Here is a 20,738-nt window from a genome sequence, read left to right as displayed (position 1 = left end):
CAGTGAGTGTGCCGGTGATGGAGTGAGTGTGAGGAGGTCAGGATGACGGTGATTGAGTGAGTGCGTGGGGTTCAGGCTGATAGTGATGGAATGAGTGGAAGGGGTCAGGGTGAGAGGGATGGAGTGAGTGTGTGGGTGTCATGGTGACAGTGATTCAGTGAGTGTGGGGGAATCAGGGTGACTATATAGTGTGAGTTGGTGTGAGCATGAGTGGTTAGGTGTGACAGGGATGGAGTGAGTGTGAGGGGTGAAGTGTGCCGGTGATGGAGTGTGTGTGAGGGTGTCAGGTTCACAATGATTGAGTGAGTGTGAGGGGGTCAGAATGACAGTGATGGAGTGAGTGTGAGGGTATCAGGGGACGGTGATGGAGTCAGTGTGAGGGGGCCAGGGTGACGATGACGGAGAGTGTGAGGGCGTCAGGGTGACGGTGATTGAGTGAGTATGAGGTTGTCAGGGTGAGAGTGATGGAGTGAGTGTGTGGGTGTCATGGTGACGGTGATGCATTGAGTGTGGGAGAGTCAGGGTGACTATATAGAGTGAGTGTGCCGGGTCAGGGTGTCACGGTGATTGAGTGAGTGTGAGGGGTCAGTGTGACTTTAATGGAGTCAGTGGGAGGGGGTAAGGCTGACAGTGATGCATGAGTGTGAGGGGTCAGGGTGAGAGTGATCGAGTGAGTATGAGGGGGTCAGTGTGACGGTGATGGAGAGTCACCGTCAGGTTAGCTGTTAGGTTGACAGTGATGGAGTGAGTGCGAGGGGATCAGTGTGACGGTGATGGACTGAGTGTGAGGAGTCAGGGTGACAGTAATCGAGTGAGTATGAGGGTGTCAGGGTGAGAATGATGGAGTGAGGGTGAGGGGATTAGTGTGACGATGATGGAGTGTGCGTGAGGGGGCAGGTTGACAGTGATGGAGTGAGTGTGAGGGGGTCAGGGAGAAGGTGATGGAGAGAGTGTGAGGGGATCAGGATGACATCGATTAAGTGAGTCTGCGGGGTTAAGTGTGGCATGGATGGAGTGAGTCTGAGAGGTTAATGGTGACGGCGATGGAGTGAGTGTGAGGGGGTCAGGGTGACAGTGATGGAGTGAGTGTGAGGGTGTGAGGGTGTGATGGTGACAGTGATGGAGTGAGTGTGAGGGTGTCAGGGTGACAGTGATGGAGTGAGTGTGCGGGGGTCAGGGTGATGATGACGGAGTGATTGTGAGGGGGTTATGGTGACAGTGATCGAGCCAGTGTGAGGGGGATTGTGTGACAGAGATGGAGTGAGTGTGAAAGGGTCAGTGTGACGGTGATGAAATGAGGGAGAGGGTGTCAGGGTGAGAGTGATGGAGTGAGTGTGTGGGTGTCAGGGTGATAGTGATGGTGTGAGTGTGAGTTGGCCGGGGGACTTTGATGGAGTGAGTGTGAGGGATTAAGTATTATGGTGATGGAGTGAGTGTGATGCGTTCAGGGTGATGGTGATGGTGTGAGTTTGAGGACTTCAGGGTGACAGTGATGGAGTGAGTGTGTGGGGGTCATGGTGATGGTGATGAATTGAGTGTGAGGCGTTCAGGGTGACTGTGATAGAGGAGTGTGATGGGGTCAGGGTGACGATGATGGAGTGAGTGTGAGGGGGTCAGGCTGACAGTGATGGAGTGAGTGTGAGGGACAGGGTGACAGTGATTGAAAGAATGTGAGGGGGTTAGGATGACAGAAATCAAGTGAGTATGTGAGGGTAAGTGTGACGGTGATGGAGTGAGTTTGAGGGTGTCAGGGTGAGAGTGATGGAGTGAGTGTGTGGGTGTCATGGTGACGGTGATGCAGTGAGTGTGGGAGATTCAGTGTGACTGTATAGCGTGAGATGCCATGTCAGGGTGTCACGGTGATTGAGTGAGTGTGAGGGGTCAGTGTGACTGTGATGGAATGAGTGTGAGGGGGTCAGGCTGACAGTGATGCATGAGTGTGAGGGGTCAGGGTGATAGTGATCGAGTGAGTATGAGGGGGTCAGTGTGATGGTGACGGAGAGTTTGTGAGCATGTTCGGTTGACAGTGATGGAGTGAGTGTCAGGGGACAGGGTGACGGTGATCGAGTGAGTGTTAGGGGGTTAGGGTGACAGTGATTGAAATAATGTGAGGGGGTTAGGATGACAGAACTCAAGTGAGTATGTGAGGGTCAGTGTGACGGTGATGGAGTGAGTTTGAGGGTGTCAGGGTGAGAGTGATAGAGTGAGTGTGTGGGTGTCATGGTGACGGTGATGCAGTGAGTGTGGGAGACTCAGTGTGACTGTATAGAGGGAGATGCCACGTCAGGGTGTCACGGTGATTGAGTGAGTGTGAGGGGTCAGTGTGACTGTGATGGAATGAATGTGAGGGGGTCAGGCTGACAGTGATGCATGAGTGTGAGGGTGTGAGGGTGTGATGGTGACAGTGATGGAGTGAGTGTGAGGGTGTCAGGGTGACAGTGATGGAGTGAGTGTGCGGGGGTCAGGGTGATGATGACGGAGTGAGTGTGAGGGGGTCAGGCTGACAGTGATGCATGAGTGTGAGGGGTCAGGGTGATAGTGATCGAGTGAGTATGAGGGGGTCAGTGTGATGGTGACGGAGAGTGTGTGAGCATATTCTGTTGACAGTGATGGAGTGAGTGTCAGGGGACAGGGTGACGGTGACCGAGTGAGTGTGAGGGGGTTAGGGTGACAGAGCTCGAACGAGTATGAGAGGGTCAGTGTGACGGTGATGGAGTGAGTGTGTGGGTGTCAGGGTGACATTGATGGAGTGAGTGTGCGGGGTTAGGTGTGACTGGGATGGAGGGAGTGTGAGGGGTTAAGGGTGACAGTGATGGAGTGATTGTGAGGGAACAGGGTGACAGTGATAGAGTGAGTGTGAGAGGGTCAGGGTGATGGTGATGGAGTGATTGTGAGGGGGTTAGGGTGACAGTGATTGAGTGAGTGTGAGAGGGTCAGTGTGACGGTGATGGAGTGAGGGTGAGGGTGTCAGGGTGACGGTGATCGAGTGAGTACGAGGGGGTTAGGATGACAGAGATCGAGTGAGTGCGAAAGGGTCAGTGTTACGGTGATGGAGAGTGTGTGAGCGTGTTCGGTTGACAGTGATGGAGTGAGTGTCAGGGGGTCAGGGTGAAGTTGATGGAGTGAGTGTGAGGTGCTCAGGTTGACATTGATTAAGTGAGTGTGCTGGGTTTAGTGTGACATGGATGCAGTGAGTGTGAGGGGTTAAGGGTGATGGCGATGGAGTGAATGTGAGTGTCTCAGTGTAACAGTGATGGAATGAGCGTGAGGGTGTCAGGGTGACAGTGAGGGAGTGAGTGTGAGGGGGTCAGGGTAACAGTGTTTAGGGAGTGTGAGGGGATCAGTTTGCCGGTGGTGGAGTGAGTGTGCGGGGGTCAGTGTGACGGTGATGGAGTGAGTGTGAGAGGGTCAGGTTGAGGGTGATGGAGTGAGTATGAGGGGGTTAGGGTGACAGAGCTCGAACGAGTATGAGAGGGTCAGTGTGACGGTGATGGAGTGAGTGTGTGGGGGTCAGGGTGATATTGATGGAGTGAGTGTGCGGGGTGAGGTGTGACTGGGATGGAGTGAGTGTGAGGAAACAGGGTGACAGTGATAGAGTGAGTGTGAGAGGGTCAGGGTGATGGTGATGGAGTGATTGTGAGGGGGTTAGGATGACAGTGATTGAGTGAGTGTGAGAGGGTCAGTGTGACGGTGATGGAGTGATGGTGAGGGGGTCAGGGTGATGGTGATCGAGTGAGAATGAAGGTGTCACGGTGAGAATGGTGGAGTGAGTTTGTGGGTGTCATGGTAACCGTGATGCATTGAGTGTGGGGGAGTCAGGGCGACTGTATAGAGTGAGTGTGCCAGGTCAGGGTGTCACAGTGATTGAGTGAGTGTGAGGTGTCAGTGTGACTGTGATGGAGTGAGTGTGAGGGGTCAGGCTGACACTGATGCATGAGTGTGAGGGGTCAGGATGACAGTAATCGAGTGAGTATGAAGGTGTCAGGGTGAGAGTGATCGAGTGAATGTGAGAGGTTCAGTGTGCCGTTGATTGTGAGTGTGTGAGCGTGTCAGGTTGACAGTGATGGAGTGAGTGTGAGGGTGTCTGGGTGACGGTGGTGGAGTGGGTGTGAGGGTGTCAGGGTGACGGTGGTGGAGTGGGTGTGAGGGTTTCAGGGTAACAGTGATGGAGTGAGCGTGAGGGTGTCAGGGTGACAGTGATGGAGTGAGTGTGAGTTGGTCAGGGTGACATTGATGGAGTGAGTGTGAGGGTGTCAGGGTGACGATGGTGGAGTGAGTGTGAGGGGGTCAGGGTGATGGTGATGGAGTGAGTGTGAGGGGGTCAGGGTGACGGTGAAGGAGTGAGTGTGAGGGGGTCAGGGTACGGTGATGGAGTGAGTGTGAAGGTGTCTGGGTGACAGTGAGGGAGTGAGTGTGAGTGGGTCAGGGTGACAGTGATTAGTGAGTGTGAGGGGGTCAGGGTGATGGTGATGGAGTGAGTGTGAGAGGGTCAGGGTGACAGTGATCGAGAGAGTGTGAGGGGTCAGGGTGACAGTGATGGAGTGAGTTTGACGGAGTCAGAGTGACGCTGATGGAGTGAGTATGAGGTGTTCATGGTGATGGTGATGGACTGAGTGTAAGGGGGTCAGAGTGATGGTGATGGCCTGAGTGTGAGGGTGTCATGTTGAGGGTGATGGAGTGAATGTGAGGGCCTAAGGGTGATGATGATGGAGTGAGTGTGAGGGGGTCAGGTGTACAGTGATGGAGTGAGTGAGACAGGGTCAGAGTGACGGTGATGGAGTGAGTGTGAGGGGAGCAGTGTGACAGTGATGAAGTGAGTGTGATGTGGTCAGGGTGACGTAGATGGAGTGGGTGTGAGGAGGTCAGTGTGACGGTGATGGAGTGAGTGTGAGAGGGTCAGGGTGACAGTGATCGAGAGAGTGTGAGGGGTCAGGGTGACAGTGATGGAGTGAGTTTGACGGAGTCAGAGTGACGCTGATGGAGTGAGTATGAGGTGTTCATGGTGATGGTGATGGACTGAGTGTAAGGGGGTCAGAGTGATGGTGATGGCCTGAGTGTGAGGGTGTCATGTTGAGGGTGATGGAGTGAATGTGAGGGCCTAAGGGTGATGATGATGGAGTGAGTGTGAGGGGGTCAGGTGTACAGTGATGGAGTGAGTGAGACAGGGTCAGAGTGACGGTGATGGAGTGAGTGTGAGGGGAGCAGTGTGACGGTGATGAAGTGAGTGTGATGTGGTCAGGGTGACGTAGATGGAGTGGGTGTGAGGAGGTCAGTGTGACGGTGATGGAGTGAGTGTGAGAGGGTCAGAGTGACAGTGATGGAGTGAGTGTGAGGGGGTTAGGGTGACAGAGCTCGAACGAGTATGAGAGGGTCAGTGTGACGGTGATGGAGTGAGTGTGTGGGGCTCAGGGTTATATTGATGGAGTGAGTGTGCGGGGTGAGGTGTGACTGGGATGGAGTGAGTGTGAGGAAACAGGGTGACAGTGATAGAGTGAGTGTGAGAGGGTCAGGGTGATGGTGATGGAGTGATTGTGAGGGGGTTAGGATGACAGTGATTGAGTGAGTGTGAGAGGGTCAGTGTGACGGTGATGGAGTGATGGTGAGGGGGTCAGGGTGATGGTGATCGAGTGAGAATGAAGGTGTCACGGTGAGAATGGTGGAGTGAGTTTGTGGGTGTCATGGTAACCGTGATGCATTGAGTGTGGGGGAGTCAGGGCGACTGTATAGAGTGAGTGTGCCAGGTCAGGGTGTCACAGTGATTGAGTGAGTGTGAGGTGTCAGTGTGACTGTGATGGAGTGAGTGTGAGGGGTCAGGCTGACACTGATGCATGAGTGTGAGGGGTCAGGATGACAGTAATCGAGTGAGTATGAAGGTGTCAGGGTGAGAGTGATCGAGTGAATGTGAGAGGTTCAGTGTGCCGTTGATTGTGAGTGTGTGAGCGTGTCAGGTTGACAGTGATGGAGTGAGTGTGAGGGTGTCTGGGTGACGGTGGTGGAGTGGGTGTGAGGGTGTCAGGGTGACGGTGGTGGAGTGGGTGTGAGGGTTTCAGGGTAACAGTGATGGAGTGAGCGTGAGGGTGTCAGGGTGACAGTGATGGAGTGAGTGTGAGTTGGTCAGGGTGACATTGATGGAGTGAGTGTGAGGGTGTCAGGGTGACGATGGTGGAGTGAGTGTGAGGGGGTCAGGGTGATGGTGATGGAGTGAGTGTGAGGGGGTCAGGGTGACGGTGAAGGAGTGAGTGTGAGGGGGTCAGGGTACGGTGATGGAGTGAGTGTGAAGGTGTCTGGGTGACAGTGAGGGAGTGAGTGTGAGTGGGTCAGGGTGACAGTGATTAGTGAGTGTGAGGGGGTCAGGGTGATGGTGATGGAGTGAGTGTGAGAGGGTCAGGGTGACAGTGATCGAGAGAGTGTGAGGGGTCAGGGTGACAGTGATGGAGTGAGTTTGACGGAGTCAGAGTGACGCTGATGGAGTGAGTATGAGGTGTTCATGGTGATGGTGATGGACTGAGTGTAAGGGGGTCAGAGTGATGGTGATGGCCTGAGTGTGAGGGTGTCATGTTGAGGGTGATGGAGTGAATGTGAGGGCCTAAGGGTGATGATGATGGAGTGAGTGTGAGGGGGTCAGGTGTACAGTGATGGAGTGAGTGAGACAGGGTCAGAGTGACGGTGATGGAGTGAGTGTGAGGGGAGCAGTGTGACGGTGATGAAGTGAGTGTGATGTGGTCAGGGTGACGTAGATGGAGTGGGTGTGAGGAGGTCAGTGTGACGGTGATGGAGTGAGTGTGAGAGGGTCAGGTTGAGGGTGATGGAGTGAGTATGAGGGGGTTAGGGTGACAGAGCTCGAACGAGTATGAGAGGGTCAGTGTGACGGTGATGGAGTGAGTGTGTGGGGGTCAGGGTGATATTGATGGAGTGAGTGTGCGGGGTGAGGTGTGACTGGGATGGAGTGAGTGTGAGGAAACAGGGTGACAGTGATAAAGTGAGTGTGAGAGGGTCAGGGTGATGGTGATGGAGTGATTGTGAGGGGGTTAGGATGACAGTGATTGAGTGAGTGTGAGAGGGTCAGTGTGACGGTGATGGAGTGATGGTGAGGGGGTCAGGGTGATGGTGATCGAGTGAGAATGAAGGTGTCACGGTGAGAATGGTGGAGTGAGTTTGTGGGTGTCATGGTAACCGTGATGCATTGAGTGTGGGGGAGTCAGGGCGACTGTATAGAGTGAGTGTGCCAGGTCAGGGTGTCACAGTGATTGAGTGAGTGTGAGGTGTCAGTGTGACTGTGATGGAGTGAGTGTGAGGGGTCAGGCTGACACTGATGCATGAGTGTGAGGGGTCAGGATGACAGTAATCGAGTGAGTATGAAGGTGTCAGGGTGAGAGTGATCGAGTGAATGTGAGAGGTTCAGTGTGCCGTTGATTGTGAGTGTGTGAGCGTGTCAGGTTGACAGTGATGGAGTGAGTGTGAGGGTGTCTGGGTGACGGTGGTGGAGTGGGTGTGAGGGTGTCAGGGTGACGGTGGTGGAGTGGGTGTGAGGGTTTCAGGGTAACAGTGATGGAGTGAGCGTGAGTGTGTCAGGGTGACAGTGATGGAGTGAGTGTGAGTTGGTCAGGGTGACATTGATGGAGTGAGTGTGAGGGTGTCAGGGTGACGATGGTGGAGTGAGTGTGAGGGGGTCAGGGTGATGGTGATGGAGTGAGTGTGAGGGGGTCAGGGTGACGGTGAAGGAGTGAGTGTGAGGGGGTCAGGGTACGGTGATGGAGTGAGTGTGAAGGTGTCTGGGTGACAGTGAGGGAGTGAGTGTGAGTGGGTCAGGGTGACAGTGATTAGTGAGTGTGAGGGGGTCAGGGTGATGGTGATGGAGTGAGTGTGAGAGGGTCAGGGTGACAGTGATCGAGAGAGTGTGAGGGGTCAGGGTGACAGTGATGGAGTGAGTTTGACGGAGTCAGAGTGACGCTGATGGAGTGAGTATGAGGTGTTCATGGTGATGGTGATGGACTGAGTGTAAGGGGGCCAGAGTGATGGTGATGGCCTGAGTGTGAGGGTGTCATGTTGAGGGTGATGGAGTGAATGTGAGGGCCTAAGGGTGATGATGATGGAGTGAGTGTGAGGGGGTCAGGTGTACAGTGATGGAGTGAGTGAGACAGGGTCAGAGTGACGGTGATGGAGTGAGTGTGAGGGGAGCAGTGTGACGGTGATGAAGTGAGTGTGATGTGGTCAGGGTGACGTAGATGGAGTGGGTGTGAGGAGGTCAGTGTGACGGTGATGGAGTGAGTGTGAGAGGGTCAGGTTGAGGGTGATGGAGTGAGTGTGAGGGTTTCAGGGCGACAGTAATGGAGTGAGTGTGAGGGGTTCAGTGTGACGGTGATGGAGTGAGTATGATGGGGTCAGGGTGACAGTAATGGAGTGAGTATGAGGGGGTCAGTGTGACGGTGATGGAGAGTCACCGTCAGGTTAGCTGTTAGGTTGACAGTGATGGAGTGAGTGTGAGGGGATCAGTGTGACGGTGATGGACTGAGTGTGAGGAGTCAGGGTGACAGTAATCGAGTGAGTATGAGGGTGTCAGGGTGAGAATGATGGAGTGAGGGTGAGGGGATCAGTGTGACGATGATGGAGTGTGCGTGAGGGGGCAGGTTGACAGTGATGGAGTGAGTGTGAGGGGGTCAGGGTGAAGGTGATGGAGAGAGTTTGAGGGGATCAGGATGACATCGATTAAGTGAGTCTGCGGGGTTAAGTGTGGCATGGATGGAGTGAGTCTGAGAGGTTAATGGTGACGGCGATGTAGTGAGTGTGAGGGTGTCAGGGTGACAGTGATGGAGTGAGTGTGCGGGGGTCAGGGTAATGATGACGGAGTGATTGTAAGGGGGTTATGGTGACAGTGATCGAGTCAGTGTGAGGGGGATTGTGTGACAGAGATGGAGTGAGTGTGAAAGGGTCAGTGTTACGGTGATGAAATGAGGGAGAGGGTGTCAGGGTGAGAGTAATGGAGTGAGTGTGTGGGTGTCAGGGTGACAGTGATGGTGTGAGTGTGAGTTGGCCGGGGGACATTGATGGAGTGAGTGTGAGGGATTAAGTGTTATGGTGATGGAGTGAGTGTGATGCGTTCAGGGTGATGGTGATGGTGTGAGTTTGAGGACTTCAGGGTGACAGTGATGGAGTGAGTGTGTGGGGGTCATGGTGATGGTGATGAATTGAGTGTGAGGCGTTCAGGGTGACTGAGATAGAAGAGTGTGATGGGGTCAGGGTGACGGTGATGGAGTGAGTGTGAGGGGGTCAGGCTGACAGTGATGGAGTGAGTGTGAGGGACAGGGTGACAGTGATTGAAAGAATGTGAGGGGGTTAGGATGACAGAACTCAAGTGAGTATGTGAGGGTCAGTGTGACGGTGATGGAGTGAGTTTGAGTGTGTCAGGGTGAGAGTGATGGAGTGAGTGTGTGGGTGTCATGGTGACGGTGATGCAGTGAGTGTGGGAGACTCAGTGCGTCTGTATAGAGTGAGATGCCACGTCAGGGTGTCACGGTGATTGAGTGAGTGTGAGGGGTCAGTGTGACTGAGATGGAATGAGTGTGAGGGGGTCAGGCTGACAGTGATGCATGAGTGTGAGGGGTCAGGGTGATAGTGATCGAGTGAGGATGAGGGGGTCAGTGTGATGGTGACGGAGAGTGTGTGAGCATGTTCGGTTGACAGTGATGGAGTGAGTGTCATGGGACAGGGTGACAGTGATCGAGTGAGTGTGAGGGGGTGAGGGTGACAGAGCTCGAACGAGTATGAGAGGGTCAGTGTGACGGTGATGGAGTGAGTGTGTGTGGGTCAGGGTGACATTGATGGAGTGAGTGTGCGGGGCTAGGTGTGACTGGGATGGAGTGAGTGTGAGGGGTTAAGGGTGACGGTGATGGAGTGAGTGTGAGGGAACAGGGTGTCAGTGATAGAGTGAGTGTGAGAGGGTCAGGGTGATGGTGATGGAGTGATTGTGAGGGGGTTAGGGTGACAGTGATTGAGTGAGTGTGAGAGGGTCAGTGTGACGGTGATGGAGTGAGGGTGAGGTGGTCAGGGTGATGGTGATCGAGTGAGAATGAGCGTGTCAGGGTGAGAGTGATGAAGTGAGTGTGTGGGTGTAATGGTGTTGGTGATGCATTGAGTGTGGGGGAGTCAGGGTGACTGTATAGAGTGCGTGTGACAGGTCAGGGTGTCACTGTGATTGAGTGAGTGTGAGGTGTCAGTGTGACTGTGATGGAGTGAGTGTGAGGGGTCAGGCTGACACTGATGCATGAGTGTGAGGGGTCAGGATGACAGTAATCGAGTGAGTATGAAGGTGTCAGGGTGAGAGTGATCGAGTGAATGTGAGTGGTTCAGTGTGCCGTTGATTGTGAGTGTGGGAGCGTGTCAGGTTGACAGTGATGGAGTGAGTGTGAGGGTGTCTGGGTGACGGTGGTGGAGTGGGTGTGAGTGCGTCAGGGTGACGGTGGTGGAGTGGGTGTGAGGGTTTCAGGGTAACAGTGATGGAGTGAGCGTGAGGGTGTCAGGGTGACAGTGATGGAGTGAGTGTGAGTTGGTCAGGGTGACATTGATGGAGTGAGTGTGAGGGTGTCAGGGTGACGATGGTGGAGTGAGTGTGAGGGGGTCAGGGTGATGGTGATGGAGTGAGTGTGAGGGGGTCAGGGTGACGGTGAAGGAGTGAGTGTAAGGGGGTCAGGGTACAGTGATGGAGTGAGTGTGAAGGTGTCTGGGTGACAGTGAAGGAATGAGTGTGAGTGGGTCAGGGTGACAGTGATTAGTGAGTGTGAGGGGGTCAGGGTGACGGTGATGGAGTAGGTGTGTGGCGGTCAGGGTGACAGTGATGGAGTGAGTTTGACGGGGTCAGAGTGACGGTGATGGCCTGAGTGTGAGAGTGTCATGTTGAGCGTGATAGAGTGAATGTGAGGGCCTAAGGGCGATGGTGATGGAGTGAGTGTGAGGGGGTCAGGTGTACAGAGATGGAGTGAATGAGAGAGGGTCGGAGTGACGGTGATGAAGTGAGTGTCATGTGGTCAGGGTGACGTCGATGGAGTGGGTGTGAGGTGGTCAGTGTGACGGTGATGGAGTGAGTGTGAAGGGGTCAGGTTGAGGGTGATGGAGTGAGTGTGAGGGTTTCAGGGTGACAGTAATGGCGTGAGTGTGAGGGGTTCAGTGTGACGGTGATGGAGTGAGTATGAGGGGGTCAGGGAGAGGAGATCGAGTGAATGTGAGGAGCGAAGGGTGACAGAGTTGGAGTGAGTGTGAGGGGTTCATGGAGAGGGTAATGCAGTGAGTGTGAGGCGCTAAGGGTGACGGAGTTGGATTGAGTTTGAGTGGGTCTTTATGACAGTGATGGAGTGAGTGTGAATGAGTCGGGGGAAAGTGATGAAGTAAGTGTGAGGTAATCAGTGTGCCAGTGGTGGAGTGAGTGTTAGGGAGTCAGGGTGATGGTGATGGAGTGAGTGTGAGGGGATCATAGCGTGGGTGCTTGAGTGAATGTGAGGGGGTCAGGGTGATGGTGATGGAGTGAGTGTGAGAGGGTCAGGGTGACAGTGATGGAGAGAGTGTGAGGGGTCAGGGTGACAGTGATGGAGTGAGTTTGACGGAGTCAGAGTGACGCTGATGGAGTGAGTATAAGGTGTTCATGGTGATGGTGATGGACTGAGTGTAAGGGGGTCAGAGTGATGGTGATGGCCTGAGTGTGAGGGTGTCATGTTGAGGGTGATGGAGTGAATGTGAGGGCCTAATGGTGATGATGATGGAGTGAGTGTGAGGGGGTCAGGTGTACAGTGATGGAGTGAGTGAGACAGGGTCAGAGTGACGGTGATGGAGTGAGTGTCAGGGGAGCAGTGTGACGGTGATGAAGTGAGCGTGATATGGTCAGGGTGACGTAGATGGAGTGTGTGTAAGGTGTCCAGTGTGACGGTGATGGAGTGAGTGGGAAAGGGTCAGGTTGAGGGTGATGGAGTGAGTGTGAGTGGTTAAGGGTGACAGTTGTAGTGAGTGTGAGGGTTTCAGTGTGTCAGTAATGGAGTGAGTGTGAGGGGGTCTGTCTGACAGTGATGGAGTGAGTGTGAGGGGGTCAGTGTGATGGTGATGGAGTGAATGTGAGGGACGAACGGTGACTGAGTTGGAGTGAGTGTGAAGGGTTCAGGGAGAGGGTAATGCAGTGAGTGAGAGGGGCTAAGGGTAATGGAGTTGGATTGAGTTTGAGTAGGTCAGTATGACAGTGACGGAGTGAGTGTGAATGAGTCGGGGGAAGGTGATGAAGTAATTGTGAGGTAATCAGTGTGACGGTGGTGGAGTGAGTGTGAGGGGTTCAGGGTGATGGAGTTGGATTGAGTTTGAGTGGGTCAGTATGACAGTGACGGAGTGAGTTTGAGGGCGTCAGGGTGAAGTTGATGGAGTGAGTGTGAGGGGATTCAGGGTGACAGAAATGTGAGTGTGAGGGGGTCATGTTGAGGGCGATGGAGTGAGTGTGAGGATGTTAAGGGAGATGGTGATCATCGTCACCCTGACCACCTCACACTCTCCATCACCATCACCTTGACACCCCACACTCACTCCATCACCGTCACCATGACCAACTCACACTCACTCCATCACCCTCACCGTGGCCCCATCACAATCACTACACCACGGTCATCCTGACGCCCTCACACTCACTCATCACCGTCACCCTGACCCCCTCACACTCTCTCCATCACCGTCACAGGGACCCCTTACACTCACTCCATCACTGTCACCCTGACCCCCTCACACTCACTCTATCACCGTCACACAGACCCTCTCACACTTACTCCGACACTGTCATCCTGTCCCTCTCGCACTCACTCCATCACCGTCAACCTGAACTGCTGAGACTCACTCCATCACTTTCACCATGACCACCCCATACTCACTCCATTACCGTAACTCTGACCCTCTCTCACTCACTCCAACACGACCAGTCTGCCACCCTCATATTCACTGCATCACCCACACCCTGCTCCCGACTCTCACTCAATCACTCTCATTCTGACCCCCCTCACACTCACTTCAACAACATCACACTGACCCCCTCACACTCACTCCATCTCTGTCATCCTGGCCACCTCACACTCACTCCATCACACTCACCCTGAATCCCTCACACTCACTCCATCTCCGTCACAATGACCCCCGCACACTCACTCCAACATCATGACCCTGAACCCCCTCACACTCACTCCATCACCGTCACACTGATCCCCTCACACTCACTCCATTACTGTCACTCTGAACACCTTACACTCACTCCATCACTGACACACTGACCCCCTCACACTCACTCTATCATCGTCACCCTGACCCTTTCACATTCATTCCATCACCGTCACTCTGACCCTCTCACACTTAATCCATTACCGAAACCCTGACACTCTCACACGCACTCCATCACCGTCACCCTGACCCACTCAGACTCACTCCATCATCTGCACCCTGACCCCTTACACATATTGCATCAACATCACTATCATCCCCTCACACTCATTCCATCACCATCCCCCAAACCCTGCACACTCACTCCATCACTGTCACACTGACCCCCTCACACTCACTCCATCATCTTCACCCTGAACCCCTCACACTCACTCCATCAGCGTCCCCCTAACCCCTGCACACTCACGCCATCATTATCACCCTGACCCCCTCACACTCACGCCATCATCTTCACCCTAACCCCTCACACTCATTCTATCAATGTCAAGCTCATTCGCTCACACTCTCTCCATCGCCCGCACCCTGACCCCTTCACACTCTCTCCATCACCGTCACCCTGACCCCCTCACACTCACTCCATCACCATCACCCTGACCGCCACACATTAACTCGATCACTTTCACACTGATCCGCTCACACCCACTCCATCCCCGTCTCCCTGTCCCCCTCACACTCACTCCATCACCGTCACCCTGACCATTACCCACATTCCATCAACGTCGCTATCATCACCTCACACTCACTCCATTACTGTCACCCTGACCCCCTCACACTCACTCCATCATCTTCACCCTAACCCCTCACACTCATTCTATCATTGTCACGGTCATTCCCTCACACTCTCTCCATCACCCTCACCCTGACCCCTTCACAGTCACTCCATCACCGTCACACTGCCCCTGAACACTCACTCCATCGCCATCACCCTGAACCCCTCACACTCACTCTATCACCGTCACACTTACCCCCTCACTCTCACTTCATCACTGTCACCCTGACCCCCTCACATTCACTCCATCACCATAACAGTGACCCCCTCACAATCGTTCCATCACCGTTACACGGAACCCCTCACACTCACTCCTTCACCTTCACCCGGACACCCTCACACTCACACCACCATTGGCACACTGACTCCCTCACACTCACTCCATCAACGTCACACTGACCCCCTCACACTCACTCCATCACTGTCACAATGATCCCCTCGCACTCACTCCATCACCTTCACACTGAACCCCTCACACTCACTCCGTCACAGTCATCCCAAACCCCCTCACACTCACTCCATCATGACCAACCTGTCCCCCTCATGCTCATTCCATCAATGTCACCCTGACACTCTCACATTCACTCAATCACCTTCACCATGACCAACTCACACTCACACCATGACCCACTCACACTAACCCAATCACCATCACTCTGACACACTCACCCTCATTTCATCAACGCCACCCTGACACCCTCACACTCACTCCATCACCGTCACCCTGACACCCTCACACTCACTCCATCACCGTCACCCTGACCTCAACACATTCACTCCATCACCATCACCCTGAACCCCTCACACTCACTCTATCACCGTCACACTGACCCCCTCACTCTCACTTCATCACTGTCACCCTGACCCCCTCACATTCACTCCATCACCATAACAGTGACCCCCTCACAATCGTTCCATCACTGTCACACGGAACCCCTCACACTCACTCCTTCACATTCACCCGGACACCCTCACACTCACACCACCATTGGCACACTGACTCCCTCACACTCACTCCATCAACGTCACACTGACCCCCTCACACTCACTCCATCACTGTCACAATGATCCCCTCGCACTCACTCCATCACCTTCACACTGAACCCCTCACACTCACTCCGTCACAGTCATCCCAAACCCCCTCACACTCACTCCATCATGACCAACCTGTCCCCCTCATGCTCATTCCATCAATGTCACCCTGACACTCTCACATTCACTCAATCACCTTCACCATGACCAACTCACACTCACACCATGACCCACTCACACTAACCCAATCACCATCACTCTGACACACTCACCCTCATTTCATCAACGCCACCCTGACACCCTCACACTCACTCCATCACCGTCACCCTGACACCCTCACACTCACTCCATCACCGTCACCCTGACCTCAACACATTCACTCCATCACCATCACCCTGATCCACTCACACCCATTCCAACCCCGTCACCATGACCCCCCACACTTACTCCATCACCGTCACACTGAGCACCTCGCACTCCCTCCATCACTGTCATCCTGTCCCCCTTACACTCTGTCCATCACTGTCACACTGACCATCTCGCACTCATTCCATCACTGTCACACTGATCCCCTCACACTCACTCCATCACCTTCACCCTGAACCCCTCACACTCACTCTGTCACAGTCATCCCCAACCCCTCACACTCACTCCATCACGATCAACCTGTCCCCCTCATACTCACTCCATCATTGTCACCCTGAACCCCTCACACTCACTCCATCACTGTCACCCTGACCCCCTCACACTGACTCCCTCACGGTCACACTGACCCCCTCACACTCACTCCACCACCGTCACCCTGACCCCCTCACACTCACTCCATCACCGTCACACTGATCCCCACACACTCACTCCCTCACCATCTCCCTGACACCCTCAAACTCACCCCTGACACTCACTTCATCACTGTCACCCTGACCCACTCACACTCACTCCATCACCCTCACACTGAACCCTCACACTCACTCCATCATCTTTACACTGACCCACTCACACTAACTCATTATCGTTACCCTGACCCACTCACACTCACTCCATCAATGTCACCCTGAAACCATCACACTCACTCCATCATCATCACCCTATCCCCCTCACAATCACTCCATCACCATCATCCTAACCCCCTCAAACACACTACATCGCCATCACGCTGTCCCACTCACACTCACTCCATCACCGTCACACTGAACCACTCACACTCACTCAATCACCGTCACACTGAACCCCTCACATTCCCTCCATCACTGTCACTCTGACCGCCTCACACTCACACATCCACCGTCACCCCGGCACCCTCACACTCACTCCATCGCTGTCAACTGAATCCCTCACACTCAGTCCATCACCCGCACCATGAGCCCCTTAAACTCACTCCATTGCCCACCCTATGACACTCTCACACTCACTCCATTACCGTCACACTTACCCCCTCACACTCACTCCATCAACGTCACCCTGACCCCCTCACACTCACTCCATCTCTGTTACCCTGACCCTTCACACTCACTCCATCAATGTCATCCTGACCCCTCACACTCACTCCATCTCCATCACCCCGACCCTCTCACACTCACTCCATCACTGTCACCCTGACCCAATCACACTCACTCCATCATTGTCACCCTGACCCCCTCACACTCACTCCATCACGATCAACCTGTCCCCATTATACTCACTCCATCAACGTCACCCAGACCCCCTCACACTCACTCCATCACCGTCACAATGACCCTCTCACATTCCCACCATCACGGTCACCCTGACCACCTCACACTCACTCAATCACCTTCACCATGACACCAACACACTCACTCCATCACCGTCACACTGACCACCTCACACTCACTCCATCACTCACAACATGACCCCCTCAAACTCACTCCATCATCGTCACCCTGACAACCTCACCATCACTACATCAACGTCACCCTAACCTCCTCACACTCATTCAATCACTATCACCCTTACCCCTTCACACTCATTCAATCACCGTCACCATGACCCCTTGCAGTCATTCCATCAATGTCACCCTGACCCACTCACATTCACTCCATCTCACATACCCAGATCCCTCACACTCACTCCATCACCCACAACATGACCCCCTCACACTCACTCCATCAACACCATCCTGACCACCTCACACTCACTCCTTCTTCCTTAGTCTGACCCCTGACACTCAATCCATCACTGTCACCATATGACCCCCTCACACTCACTCCATCACGGTCACCATGATGCCCTCACACTCACTCCATCAACGTCTCCCTGACCCCCTCAAAATCGCTCTATCACTGTCACCCTAACCCCTCACACTCACTCTATCACCATCGCCCTGAACCCCTTACACTCAGTCCATCACTGTCACCCTGACCCACTCACACTCACTCCATCACTGACACACTGACCCCCTCACACTCACTCTATCATCGTCACCCTGACCCTTTCACATTCATTCCATCACCGTCACATTGAACCCAAACACTCACTCCATCACCTTTACACTGACCCCCTAACACTCACTCATTATCGTTATCCTGACCCACTCACAATGTCACCGTGAACCCATCACACTCACTCCATCACCATCACCCTGATGCCCTCACACTCACTCCATCAGCATCACAGTGAACCACTCAGACTCACTCCATCCCCGTCACACTGACCCCCTCCCAATCCCTCCATCATCATCACACTGAAACCCTCACACTCAGTCCTTCACTGTCACCCTGACCACCTCACACTCACTCCATCATCATCACCATGTCCCACTCACACTCAATCCATCACCGTCACCCTGACTCCTCACACTCACTCCATCAACGTCACCTTGACCCCCTCACACTCACTCCATCAATGTTGCCCTGACACCCTCACATTCCCACCATCACTGTCAAACTTACCCCCTGACACTCATTCAATCACCGTCACCAAGATCCCGAGCAGTCACTCCATCAATGTGACCCTGACCCACTCACACTCAGTCCATCTCACATACTCTGATCCCTCACACTCACTCCATCAGTGACACTCTGACCCCCTCACACTCACTCCATCACAGTCACAGTGATCCCCTCACACTCGTTTCATCACTGTCACCATGACCCCCTCACACTCACTCCATCACAGTCACAGTGACCCCCTCACACTCATTTCATCACTGTCACCATGACGCCCTCACACTCACTCCATCAACGTCTCCCTGACCCCCCCACACTCACTCTATCACTGTCACCCTGACCCCCTCACACTCACTCTATCACCATCGCCCTGAACCCCTCAAATTCACTCTATCACTGTCACTCTGACCACTCACACTCACTTCATCACCCTGAAACTGAACCATCACTCTCACTCCATCCCCTTTACACTGAACCAATCACACTCACTCCATCTCCATATCACTGAACCACTCACTGTCAGTCCATCACTCTCACCCTGACACCTCACACTCACTCCATCACCGTCACACTGACACCCCCCACATTCACTTCATTACCATCACCCTGAACCACTCACACTCCCTCCGTCAACAACCCCACGATCCCCTCACACTCACTCCATCACCATTACCCTGACCCACTCACACTGACTCCATCATCGTCACCCTTCGCCCCTCACAGTCAGTCCATCACTGTCACCGTGACCCCCCTCACTCACTCCATCACTGTGACCCTGACCCTCTCACACTCACTCCATCAACGTCACCATGAGCACTTCACACTCACTCCATCACTGTCAAACTGAACCCCTCACACTCACTCCATTACCGTCACCCAGACGTCGTCACACTCACTCCATCACCATTATCCTGACCCCCTCACACTCACTCCATCACCATCACCATGACACACTCACACTCACTCCATAAACGTCACCCTCACCACATCACATTCACTACATCACCATCAACCAGACGCCTTCACAATCATTCCATCTCCGAAACCCTGACCCTCTCACACTCTCTCCATCACAGTCACCACGACCCCCTCACACTCACTGCATCACTGTCACCCTGATCCCCTCACATTCACTCTGTCACCATTACACTGACCCCCTCACACTCACTCCATTACTGTCAACCTGATCCCCTCACACTCACATCATCGCAGTCACACTGCCCCCTCACATACACTCGATCACGCGCACACTGACCATTTCACACTCACTCGAACTCTGTCATCCTCACTCCCTCACACTCAGTCGATCACTGCCACCATGACCCCTCACAATCACTTCATCACAGTCAGCCTGACACCCTCACACTCACTCCATCACCGTCAGAGTTACCACCTCACACACACTCGATCACTGTCACCCTGACTCCCTCACACTCACTTCAACACCGTCACCATGACGCACACACACTGACTCCATCACCGTCACACCAGCCCAAGCACACTCACACTATCACCATCACCCTAACACCTCACACTCACTCCATCACCGTCACCCGAACCCCCTCGCACTCACTGCATCACTGTCATCCTTACACACACACACTCCATCACCGTCACACTGACCCTCTCTCACTCACTCACTCGATCTCTGTCATCCTAATCCCCTCGCACTCACTCAATTCCTGTCACCCTAACCCCCTCACAATCACTCCATCACCACCATCCTGGCACCCTCAAAGTCACTCTATTACCGTCACCCTGACCGCCTCACACTCACTTCATCACCGTCACCATGACGCGCACACATTCACTCCATCACCGTCACACCAGCCCACTCGCACTCACTCCATCACTCTCACCCTGACCCCCTCACACTCATACCATCACCATCACACTGACCCCCTTCACACTCACTCAATCACCGTCACACTGAACCCCTCAAACTCACTTTATCACTTTCACCCTGACCCCTCGCACTCACTCCATCACTGTCACACTGATCGTTTCACACTCACTCCATCATTGTCACCCTGCCCCCTCACACTCACTCCATCTCAATCACCCTGATGCGCTCACACTCACTCCATCATCGTCACACAGACCCTCTCACACTCACTCCATCGCCGTCACATTGACCCCCTCACAATCACTCCATCACCATCACCCTGACTCACTCACACTCACTCCATCATTCTCACCCTGAACCCCTCACACTCACTCCATCATCATCACACTGATCCGCTCAAACTCATTACATCACTGTTATACTGACCCCTTCACACTCACTGCATGACCGGCTCCCTGACCCCCCTCACACTCACTCCATCACCGTCTCTCTTAACCCCACACACTCACTCCATCCACGTCACACTTAACCCCACACACCCACTCCATCACCATCACCCTGACCTCCTCACATTCCCTCCATCACTGTCACCCTGACTCTCACTCACTCACTTCATCACCATCACTCTGACCCCCTCACACTCACTCAATCGCTGTCACCATGGCCCCATCACACTCACTCCATGATCATCACACTTAACCCCTCACACTCACTCCATCTGCGTCACCCTTAACCCCTCACACTCACTCCATGCCGGTCACCCTGACCCCCTCACACTCACTCCATCACTGTCACTCTTAACCCCTCACACTCACTCCATCGCCATCTCCCTTGACCCCTCGCACTCACTGCATTGCCGTAACCCTGACAACATCACACTCACTCAAAAACTGTCACCCTGACGCCCTCACACTCACTCCATCATTGTCACCCTGACGCCCTCACACTCAATCCATCA

Source organism: Chiloscyllium punctatum, chromosome 19 (genome assembly GCF_047496795.1).
Source record: "Chiloscyllium punctatum isolate Juve2018m chromosome 19, sChiPun1.3, whole genome shotgun sequence".
NCBI lineage: Eukaryota > Metazoa > Chordata > Chondrichthyes > Orectolobiformes > Hemiscylliidae > Chiloscyllium > Chiloscyllium punctatum.
Note: the sequence above shows the minus strand (reverse complement) of the source record.